Source organism: Triticum dicoccoides, chromosome 6B, assembly GCF_002162155.2.
Source record: "Triticum dicoccoides isolate Atlit2015 ecotype Zavitan chromosome 6B, WEW_v2.0, whole genome shotgun sequence".
Taxonomy (NCBI): domain Eukaryota; kingdom Viridiplantae; phylum Streptophyta; class Magnoliopsida; order Poales; family Poaceae; genus Triticum; species Triticum dicoccoides.
In genome coordinates, this window is record NC_041391.1 from 192,078,718 (window position 1) to 192,091,037 (window position 12,320).

Sequence of the window (12,320 nt, forward strand, 5' to 3'; positions counted from 1 at the left end):
GAGAGGTATCTCTGGGCCCACTCGGTAGGACATCATCATATGCACAATGTGACCAAGGAGTTGATCACGGGATGATGTGTTACGGAACGAGTAAAGTGACTTGCCGGTAACGAGATTGAACAAGGTATTGGATACCGACGATCGAATCTCGGGCAAGTAACATACCGATAGACAAAGGGAATTGAATACGGGATTGATTAAGTCCTTGACATCGTGGTTCATCCGATGAGATCATCGTGGAACATGTGGGAGCCATCATGGGTATCCAGATCCCGCTGTTGGTTATTGACCGGAGAACGTCTCGGTCATGTCTACATGTCTCCCGAACCCGTAGGGTCTACACACTTAAGGTTCGATGACGCTAGGGTTATAAAGGAAGTTTGTATGTGGTTACCGAATGTTGTTCGGAGTCCCGGATGAGATCCCGGATGTCACGAGGAGTTCCGGAATGGTCCGGAGGTAAAGATTTATATATGGGATGTCCTATTTTGGCCACCGGAAAATGTTCGGGATTTTTCGGTATTGTACCGGGAAGGTTCTAGAAGGTTCCGGAGTGGGGCCCACCTGCATGGGGGGACCCACATGGACGTGGGTAGTGGGGGCAAGGCCCCACACCCCTGGTCAAGGCGCACCAAGATCCCCCCTTAGAAGGAATAAGATCATATCCCGAAGGGATAAGATCAAGATCCCTAAAAAGGGGGGATAACAATCGGTGGGGAAGGAAATAATGAGATTTCTTTCCTCCCACCTTGGCCAACGCCCCAATGGACTTGGAGGGCAAGAAACCAGCCCCTCCACCCCTATATATAGTGGGGAGGCGCATGGGAGCTATACACGAAGTTCTGGCACAGCCCTACCTCTCTTCCTACTCCTCCTCTCCCATGGTGCTTGGCGAAGCCCTGCTGGATTGCCACGCTCCTCCACCACCACCACGCCGTTGTGCTGCTGTTGGATGGAGTCTTCCTCAACCTCTCCCTCTCTCCTTTCTGGATCAAGGCGTGGGAGACGTCACCGGGCTGTACGTGTGTTGAACGCGGAGGTGCCGTCCGTTCGGCACTAGGATCATCGGTGATTTGAATCACGACGAGTATGACTCCATCAACCCCGTTCACTTGAACGCTTCCGCTTAGCGATCTACAAGGGTATGTAGATGCACTCTCCTTCCCTCGTTGCTAGTTTCTCCATAGATAGATCTTGGTGACACGTAGGAAAATTTTGAATTTCTGCTACGTTCCCCAACAGTGGCATCATGAGATAGGTCTATTGCGTAGATTCTTTGCACGAGTAGAACACAAAGTAGTTGTGGGCGTTGATGTTGTTCAATATGCTTACCGTTACTAGTCCAATCTTGTTTCGACGGTATTGTGGGATGAAGCGGCCCGGACCGACCTTACACGTACTCTTACGTGAGACAGGTTCCACCGATTGACATGCACTTGGTGCATAAGGTGGCTAGCGGGTGCCAGTCTCTCCCACTTTAGTCGGAACGGATTCAATGAAAAGGGTCCTTATGAAGGGTAAATAGCAATTGGCATATCACGTTGTGGTCTTGCGTAGGTAAGAAACGTTCTTGCTAGAAACCCATAGCAGCCACGTAAAACATGCAACAACAATTAGAGGACGTCTAACTTGTTTTTGCAGGGTATGCTATGTAATGTGATATGGCCAAGAAGAATGTGATGAATGATATGTGATGTATGAGATTGATCATGTTCTTGTAATAGGAATCACGACTTGCATGTCGATGAGTATGACAACCGGCAGGAGCCATAGGAGTTGTCTTTATTTATTGTATGACCTGCGTGTCATTGAAGAACGCCATGTAAACTACTTTACTTTATTGCTAAACGCGTTAGTCATAGAAGTAGAAGTAGTCGTTGGCGTGACAACTTCATGAAGACACGATGATGGAGATCATGATGATGGAGATCATGGTGTCATGCCGGTGACAAGATGATCATGGAGCCCCGAAGATGAAGATCAAAGGAGCTATATGATATTGGCCATATCATGTCACTACTCTATTTGATTGCATGTGATGTTTATCATGTTTATGCATCTTGTTTACTTAGGACGGCGGTAGTAAATAAGATGATCCCTTACAAAATTTCAAGAAGTGTTCTCCCCTAACTGTGCACCGTTGCTACAGTTCGTCGCTTCTAAGCACCACGTGATGGTCGGGTGTGATGGATTCTTACGTTCACATACAACGGGTGTAAGACAGTTTTACACAGCGAAAACACTTAGGGTTAACTTGACGAGCCTAGCATGTGCAGACATGGCCTCGGAACACGGAGACCGAAAGGTCGAGCATGAGTCGTATAGTAGATACGATCAACATGAAGATGTTCACCGATGATGACTAGTCCGTCTCACGTGATGATCGGACACGGCCTAGTTGACTCGGATCATGTGATCACTTAGATGACCAGAGGGATGTCTATCTAAGTGGGAGTTCATAAGATGAACTTAATTATCTTGAACATAGTCAAAAGACCTTTTTGCAAATTATGTCGTAGCTCGCGCTTTAGTTCCACTGTTTAGATATGTTCCTAGAGAAAATATAGTTGAAAGTTGATAGTAGCGATTATGCGATCAGTAGAAAGCTTATGTCCTTAATGCACCGCTCAGTGTGCTGAACCCCAACGTCGTTTGTCGATGTTGCGAACATCGGACATACACGTTTTGATAACTACATGATAGTTCAATTAAATGGTTTAAGTAGAGGCACCAAAGACGTTTTCGAAACATCGCGGAACATATGAGATGTTTCGAGGGCTGAAATTGGGATTTCAGGCTCGTGCCCACGTCAAGAGGTATAAGACCTCCGACGATTTTCTTAGCCTGCAAACTAAGGGAGAAAAGCTCAATCGTTGAGCTTGTGCTCAGATTGTCTGAGCACAACAATCACTTGAATCGAGTGGGAGTTGATCCTCCAGATGAGATAGTGATATTTCCCCAAAGTCATTGCCACCAAGCTGCTAGAGCTTCGTGATTAACTATAACATATCAGGGATAGATATGATGATCCTTGAAATATTCATGATGTTTGACACCGCGAAAGTAGAAATCAAGAAGGAGCATCAATTGTTGATGGTTGGTGAAACCACTAGTTTCAAGAAGGGCAAGGGAACAAAGGGATACTTCATGAAACGGCAATTCAGCTGCTGCTCTAGTGAAGAAACCCAAGGTTGAACCCAAACCCGAGACTAAGTGCTTCTGTAATAAGGGGAACAACCACTGGAGCAACATTACCCTAGATACTTGGTAGATGAGAAGACTGGCAAGGTCGATAGAAGTATATTGGATATACATTATGTTAATGTGTACTTTACTAGTACTCCTAGTAGCACCAGGGTATTGGATACCGGTTCGGTTGCTAAGTGTTAGTAACTCGAAATAAAAGCTACGGAATAAACGGAGACTAGCTAAAGGTGAGCTGACGATATATGTTGGAAGTGTTTCCAAGGTTGATATGATCAAGCATCGCACGCTCCCTCTACCACCGAGATTGGTGTTTGCGTTCAGCATAGACATGATTGGATTATGTCTATCGCAATACGGTTATTCATTTAAGGACAATAATGGTTACTCTATTTTTGAATAATACCTTCAATGGTCTTGCACCTAAAGGAATGGTTTATTGAATCTCGGTCGTAGTGATACACATTTTCATGCCAAAAGATATAAGATAGTAATGATAGTACCACTTACTTGTGGCACTGCCATGTAAGTCATAATGGTATAAAACGCATGAAGAAGCTCCATGTTGATGGATCTTTGGACTCACTCGTTTTTGAAAAGTTTGAGACATGCGAACCATGTCTATTGGTGTATATGCATGAAGAAACTCCATACAAATGGATCGTTCGGACTCACTTGATTTTGAATCACTTGAGATATGCAAATCATACCACATGGGCAAGATGACTGAAAAGCCTCATTTTCAGTAAGATGGAACAAGATAGCAACTTGTTGGAAGTAACACATTTTGATGTGTGCAGTCGAATGAGTGCTGAGGCATGCAGTGAATATCATTATGTTCTTACTTCACAGATGATTCGAGTAAATGTTGAGTATATTTACTTGATGAGACACAAGTCTGAATTATTGAATGGTTCAAGTAATTTCAGAGTGAAGTAGCAGATCATTGTGACAAGAGGATAAAATGTCTATGATATGATCATAGAGATGAATATCTGAGTTACGAGTTTTGGCACACAATTAAGACATTGTGGAAATTGTTTCGCAATTAATACCGCCTGGAACACCATAATGTGATGGTGTGTCCGAACATCATAGTTGCACCCTATTGGATATGGTGCGTACCATGATGTCTCTTATCGAATTACCACTATCGTTCATGGGTTAGGCATTAGAGACAACCACATTCAATTTAAATAGGGCACCACGTAATTCCGATGAGATGACACCGTATGAATTATGGTTTAGAGAAACCTAAGTTGTCGTTTCTTAAAAGTTTGGGGCTGCGACGCTTATATGAAAAAGTTTCAGGTTGATAAGCTCGAACCCAAAGCGGATAAAATGCATCTTCATAGGAAACCCAAAACAGTTGGGTATACCTCCTAATTCAGATCCGAAAGCAATATGGATTGTTTCTAGAATTGGGTCCTTTCTCGAGGAAAAGTTTCTCTCGAAAGAATTGAGTGGGAGGATGGTGGAGACTTGATGAGGTTATTGAACCGTCTCTTCAACTAGTGTGTGACAGGGCACAGGGAGTTGTTCCTGTGGCACCTACACCAATTGAAGTGGAAGCTTATGATATTAATCATGAAACTTCGGATCAAGTCACTCCCAAACCTCGTAGGATGACAAGGATGCGTACTACTTCAGAGTGGTACGTAATCCTATCTTGAAGGTCATGTTGCTAGACAACAATGAACCTACGAGCTATGGAGAAGCGATGGTGGGCCCGGATTCCGATAAATGGCTTGAGGCCATAAAATCCGAGAGAGGATCCATGTATGAAAACAAAGTGTAGACTTTGGCAGAACGGCTCGATGGTCGTAAGGCTGATGAGTACAGATGGATTTCAAAAGGAAGACGGACAATGATGGTAAATGTCACCATTAAGAAAGCTCGACTTGTCATTAAGATGTTTTCCGACAAGTTCAAGGAGTTGACTACGATGAGATTTTCTCACTCGTAGCGATGCTAAGAGTCTGTTGGAATTATATTAGCGATTACTGCATTATTTATGAAATCTTGCAGATAGGATGTCAAAACATTGTTTCCTCGACGATTTTAATGAGGAAAGGTTGTATGTGATACAACCGGAAGGTTTTGTCAATCCCGAAAGATGCTAATAAGTATGCAAAGCTCCAGAAATCCTTCTAAGGACTGGAGTGAGCATCTCGGAGTTGGAATGTATGCTTTGATGATGATCAAAATTTTTGGGTTTGTACAAAGTTTATGAGAAACTTGTATTTCCAAAGAAGTGAGTGGGAGCACTATAGAATTTCTGATGAGTATATGTTGTTGACATATTGTTGATCAGAAATGACGTAGAATTTCTGGAAAGCATATAGGGTTATTTTGAAAGTGTTTTTCAATGGAAAGCCTGGATTAAGCTACTTGAACATTGAGCATCAAGATCTATAAGGATAGATCAAAATGCTTAATAATACTTTCAAATGAGCACATACCTTGACATGATCTTGAAGGTGTTCAAGATGGACCAGTCAAAGAAGGAGTTCTTGCCTGAGTTGTAAGGTACGAAGTTAAGACTTAAAGCTCGACCACGGCAGAATAGAGAGAAAGGACGAAGGTCGTCCCCTATGCTTAAGACGTAGGCTCTTCAGTATGCTATGCTATGTACCGCACCTGAAGTGTGCCTTGCCATGAGTCAGTCAAGGGGTACAAGAGTGATCCAAGAATGGCTCACAGGACAGCGGTCAAAGTTATCCTTAGTAACTAGTGGACTAAGGAATTTTCTCGATTATGGAGGTGGTAAAAGAGTTCGTCGTAAAGGTTACGACGATGCAAGCTTGACACCTATCCGGATAGCTCTGAGTAGAGAGACCGGATACATATAACGGAGCAATAATTTAGAATAGCTCCAAGTAGAACAGTTGTTTGGAATAGCTCCAAATAGAGCGTGGTAGCTGCATCTAGGAGATGACATAGAGATTTGTAAAGCACACACGGATCTGAAAGGTTCAGACCCGTTGACTAAAACCTCTCTCACAAGCAACATGATCAAACATAAAACTCATTGAGTGTTAATCACATAGTGATATGAACTAGACTACTGACTCTAGTAAACTCTTGGGTATTAGTCACATGGCGATGTGACCTGTGAGTGTTAATCACATGGCGATGTGAACTAGATTATTGACTCTAGTGCAAGTGGGAGACTGTTGGAAATATGCCCTAGAGGCAATAATAAAAGTATTATTATTATATTTCCTTGTTCATGATAATTGTCTTTTATTCATGCTATAACTGTATTATCCGGAAATCGTAATACACGTGTGAATACATAGACCACAATATGTCCCTAGTGAGCCTCTAGTTGACTAGCTCGTTGTGATCAACAGATAGTCATGGTTTCCTGGCTATGGACATTGGATGTCGTTGATAACGGGATCACATCATTAGGAGAATGATGTGATGGACAAGACCCAATCCTAAGACTAGCACAAAAGATCGTGTAGTTCATTTGCTAGAGCTTTGCCAATGTCAAGTATCTCTTCCTTCGACCATGAGAGCGTGTAACTCCTGGATACCTTAGGAGTGCTTTGGGTGTATCAAACGTCACAACGTAACTGGGTGACTATAAAGGTGCACTACAGGTATCTCCGAAAGTATCTATTGTTTTATGCGGATCGAGACTGGGATTTGTCACTCCGTGTAAACGGAGAGGTATCTCTGGGCCCACTCGGTAGGACATCATCATATGCGCAATGTGACCAAGGAGTTGATCACGGGATGATGTGTTACGGAACGAGTAAAGTGACTTGCCGGTAACGAGATTGAACAAGGTATTGGATACCGACGATCGAATCTCGGGCAAGTAACATACCGATAGACAAAGGGAATTGAATACGGGATTGATTAAGTCCTTGACATCGTGGTTCATCCGATGAGATCATCGTGGAACATGTGGGAGCCATCATGGGTATCCAGATCCCGTTGTTGGTTATTGACCGGAGAACGTCTCGGTCATGTCTACATGTCTCCCGAACCCGTAGGGTCTACACACTTAAGGTTCGATGACGCTAGGGTTATAAAGGAAGTTTGTATGTGGTTACCGAATGTTGTTCGGAGTCCCGGATGAGATCCCGGATGTCACGAGGAGTTCCGGAATGGTCCAGAGGTAAAGATTTATATATGGGAAGTCCTATTTTGGCCACCGGAAAATGTTCGGGATTTTTTGGTATTGTACCGGGAAGGTTCTAGAAGGTTCCGGAGTGGGGCCCACCTGCATGGGGGGACCCACATGGACGTGGGTAGTGGGGGCAAGGCCCCACACCCCTGGTCAAGGCGCACCAAGATCCCCCCTTAGAAGGAATAAGATCATATCCCGAAGGGATAAGATCAAGATCCCTAAAAAGGGGGGATAACAATCGGTGGGGAAGGAAATAATGAGATTTCTTTCCTCCCACCTTGGCCAACGCCCCAATGGACTTGGAGGGCAATAAACCAGCCCCTCCACCCCTATATATAGTGGGGAGGCGCATGGGAGCTATACACGAAGTTCTGGCACAGCCCTACCTCTCTTCCTACTCCTCCTCTCCCATGGTGCTTGGCGAAGCCCTGCTGGATTGCCACGCTCCTCCACCACCACCACGCCGTTGGCTGCTGTTGGATGGAGTCTTCCTCAACCTCTCCCTCTCTCCTTGCTGGATCAAGGCGTGGGAGACGTCACCGGGCTGTACGTGTGTTGAACGCGGAGGTGCCGTCCGTTCGGCACTAGGATCATCGGTGATTTGAATCACGACGAGTACGACTCCATCAACCCCGTTCACTTGAACGCTTCCGCTTAGCGATCTACAAGGGTATGTAGATGCACTCTCCTTTCCTCGTTGCTAGTTTCTCCACAGATAGATCTTGGTGACACGTAGGAAAATTTTGAATTTCTGCTACGTTCCCCAACAGATGCCTCGTGTCCTTCCCGGACTACTTATAATTTTCCTATTATCTTAAATATTCCAAAACAGAGAAAAACTGCTATTAGAACTGTTTTGGAGTCGGTTTACTTACCGTACCACATACTATTCCTTTTCGGAGTCTAGAACATCCTGGAAAAGTGTCCCTTATGTATTCCTCTGGGGTCACGGTTTCAATAACATTAGTTTCAACATTTATTCGATTACCTGAGATATAATGTTTGATTCTTTGGTCGTTCACCACCTTCGGATTTGTGCCTTCGAAGTTGTTGATTTTTATGGCACCAGAACGATAGACCTCCTCGATAACGTAAGGACCTTGACCTTCCCATTTAGAGAGGAGTTTTCCTGCAAAAAATCTTAAACAAGAGTTGAAAAGCAACACATAATCACCTACATTAAACTCACGCTTTTGTATCCTTTTGTCATGCCATCTTTTAACTTTTTCTTTAAACAGTTTGGCATTCTCATAGGCTTGAGTTCTCCATTCATCAAGCAAGCTAATGTCAAATAACCTCTTCTCACCGGCAAGTTTGAAATCATAGTTGATCTCTTTAATGGCCAAATATGCCTTATGTTCCAGTTCGAGAGGTAAGTGACATGCTTTTCCATAAACCATTTTATATGGAGACATACCCATAGGATTTTTTATGCAGTTCTATAAGCCCATAATGCATCATCAAGTTTCTTGGACCAATTCTTTCTAGATATATTAACAGTCTTTTGCAAAATCAATTTAAGCTCTCTGTTACTCAATTCTACTTGGCCACTAGACTGTGGGTGATATGGAGATGCAATTCTATGGTTAACATCATATTTAGCAAGCATTTTTCGGAAAGCACCATGAATAAAATGTGAACCACCATCAGTCATTAGATATCTAGGGACTCCAAACCTCAGAAAAATAACTTCTTTAAGCATCTTAATAGAGGTGTTATGATCAGCACTACTAGTTGGAATAGCTTCTACCCACTTAGTAACGTAATCAACAGCAACTAAAATATGTGTATACCCATTAGAGGAAGGAAACGGTCCCATATAATCAAAGCCCTAAACATCAAATGGTTCAATAACAAGTGAATAATTCATAGGCATTTCTTGACATCTACTAATATTACGAATTCTTTGACATTCATCACAAGACAAGACAAACTTACGGGCATCCTTGAAGAGAGTAGGTCAATAAAAACCAGATTGCAATACCTTATGCGCAGTTCTATCTCCAGCGTGGTGTCCTCCATAAGCCTCGGAGTGACACTTGTGTAGGATATGTTCCTATTCATGCTTAGGTACACAATGTCTAATAACACCATCTACTCCTTTATAAAGGTGTGGTTCATCCCAGAAGTAATGTCTTAAATCATAGAAAAACTTTTTCTTTTGCTGATATGTGAAACTAGGTGGTATAAATTTAGCAACAATGTAATTAGCATAATCAGCATACCATGGAGCAGTACGAGAAGCATTTATGACAGCTAATTATTCATCAGGGAAGCTATCATTAATAGGTAGTGGGTCATCAAGAACATTCTCTAACCTAGACAAGTTGTCTGTGACGGGGTTCTCAGCTCCCTTTCTATCATTAATATGCAAATCAAATTCTTGTAGTAGGAGAACCCATCTAATAAGTCTAGGTTTAGCATCTTTCATTTCCATAAGATATTTAATAGCAGCATGATTAGTGTGAACAATTACTTTAGAGTCAATGATATAAGGTCTAAACTTATCACAAGCAAATACAACTGCTAAAAATTCTTTTTCAGTAGTAGCATAATTTCTCTGGGCACTGTCTAGAGTTTTACTAGAATATTGAATAACATTTAGTTTCTTATCAACTCTTTGTCCTAGAATAGCACCTACGGCATAATCACTAGCATCTCACATAATTTCAAAGGGTAAATTCCAATCAGGTGGCTGAACAATAGGTGCAGAAATCAAAGCTTTCTTAAGTATTTTGATGCTTCTACAAAATCATCATCAAAGACAAAAGGAATATCTTTTTTGTAAGAGATTAGTCAGAGGCCTAGAGATTTTAGAGAAGTCCTTAATGAACCTCCTATAAAAACCGGCATGACCAAGGAAACTTCTTATACCTTTAATGTCCTTGGGACACGGCATCTTTTCAATAGTATCAACTTTAGCTTTATCAACTTCAAAACCTCTTTCAGAAATTTTATGCCCCAAGACAATGCCTTCATTAACCATAAAGTGGCACTTCTCCCAATTCAAGACAAGACTAGTTTCTTCACATCTCTGCAAAACTCGATCAAGGTTGCTCAAGAAATCATCAAAAGAAGATCCATACACGGAGAAATCATCCATGAAAACCTCAACAATCTTTTCAAAAAAGTCAGAGAATAAAGCCATCATGCATCTTTGAAACGTAGCAGGTGCATTACATAAACCAAAAGGCATACGTCTATAAGAAAAAGTACCGAAAGGGCAAGTAAAAGTGGTCTTTTCTTGATCCTCTTTTGACATAGGTATTTGAGAGAAACCAGAGTAACCATCTAGAAAGCAAAAACATGTATGTTTGGATAACCTTTCTAGCATTTGATCAATAAAAGGTAAGGGGTAATGATCTTTTTAGTAGCTTTATTTAATTTGTGGAAATCAATTGCCATCCTATAACCTGTAACAATTCTTTGCGGGATCAGTTCATCTTTATCATTAGGAATGACAGTAATACCTCCCTTCTTAGGGACACAATGGACATGACTTACCTACTGACTATCAGCAACGGGATAAATTATACCTGCCTCCAGGAGCTTTAGTATTTCTTTTCTTACCACTTCTTTCATCTTAGGATTTAACCGACGTTGGTGATCAACAACTGGTTTAGCATCTTTCTCCAATTTTATCTTGTGTTGGCATAGAGTGGGACTAATGCCCTTAAGATCATCAAGAGTATATCCAATAGCAACACGGTGCTTCTTCAGAGTTTTCAATAATTTCTCCTCTTCCTGCTCTGAAAGGTTAGCACTAATAATAACAGGATATATCTTCTTTTCATCAAGATAAGCATATTTAAGAGTATCAGGTAGTGGTTTAAGCTCAAACACAGGATCACCCTTGGGTGGTGGAGGATCCCCTAGAATTTCGACAGGCAAGTTGTGTTTCAAAATAGGTCCCTGTTTAAAGAATACTTCATCTATCTCCCTTCTTTCATTCATAAACATATCATTTTCATGGTCTAGCAAGTATTGTTCTAAAGGATCATTAGGAGGCACGACAATAGAAGCAAGACCAAAAATTTCATTCTTACTGGGCAATTCTTTATCATGGGGTTGTCTATGAAATTTAGCAAAATTAAACTCATGAGACATATCACCCAAACCAATCGTAACAATATCCTTTTCGCAATCTATCCTAGCATTAACAGTATTCAAGAAGGGTCTACCAAATATGATGGGACAAAAGCTATCTTGTGGGTAACCAAGAATAAGAAAATCAAGCAGGATATTTAACTTTCCCACACAAGACTTCAACATCTCTAACAATCCCAACTGGTGAAATAGTATCTCTATTGGCAAGCTTAATTGTAACATCAATTTCTTCTATCTCAGCAGGTGCAATATCATGCATAATTTCTTTGTATAAGGAATGAGGTATTGCACTTGCACTAGCACCCATATCACATAAGCCATGATAACAATGATCTCCTATTTTAACAGAAATAACAGGCATGCCTACGACAGGTCTATGTTTATTTTTAGTATCGGGTCTAGCAATTCTAGCAGCTTCATCACAGAAGTAAATAATATGCCCATCAATATTATCATCCAAGAGATCTTTAACCATAGCAATACTAGGTTCAACTTTAATTTTCTCAGGTGGTGTAGGTGTTCTAGTATTACTCTTACAAACAACAGTTGAAGCTTTAGCATGATCCTTTGTCCTAACAGGGAAAGGTGGTTTCTCAATATAGGTAGTAGGAACAATAGGATCATTATAAGTGATAGTCTTTTCTTCAACTTTAATAGGTGTAACTACTTTTGCTTCAATGGGAGGATTATATTTAAACCACTTCTCCTTAGGGAGATCAACATGAGTAGCAAATGATTCACAGAAAGAAGCTACTATCTCAGAGTCAAGTCCATATTTAGTGCTAAATTCACGAAAAGCATCGGTATCCATAAAAGTTTTAACACAATCAAGCTTAGGTGTTATACCTGACTCCTTACCTTC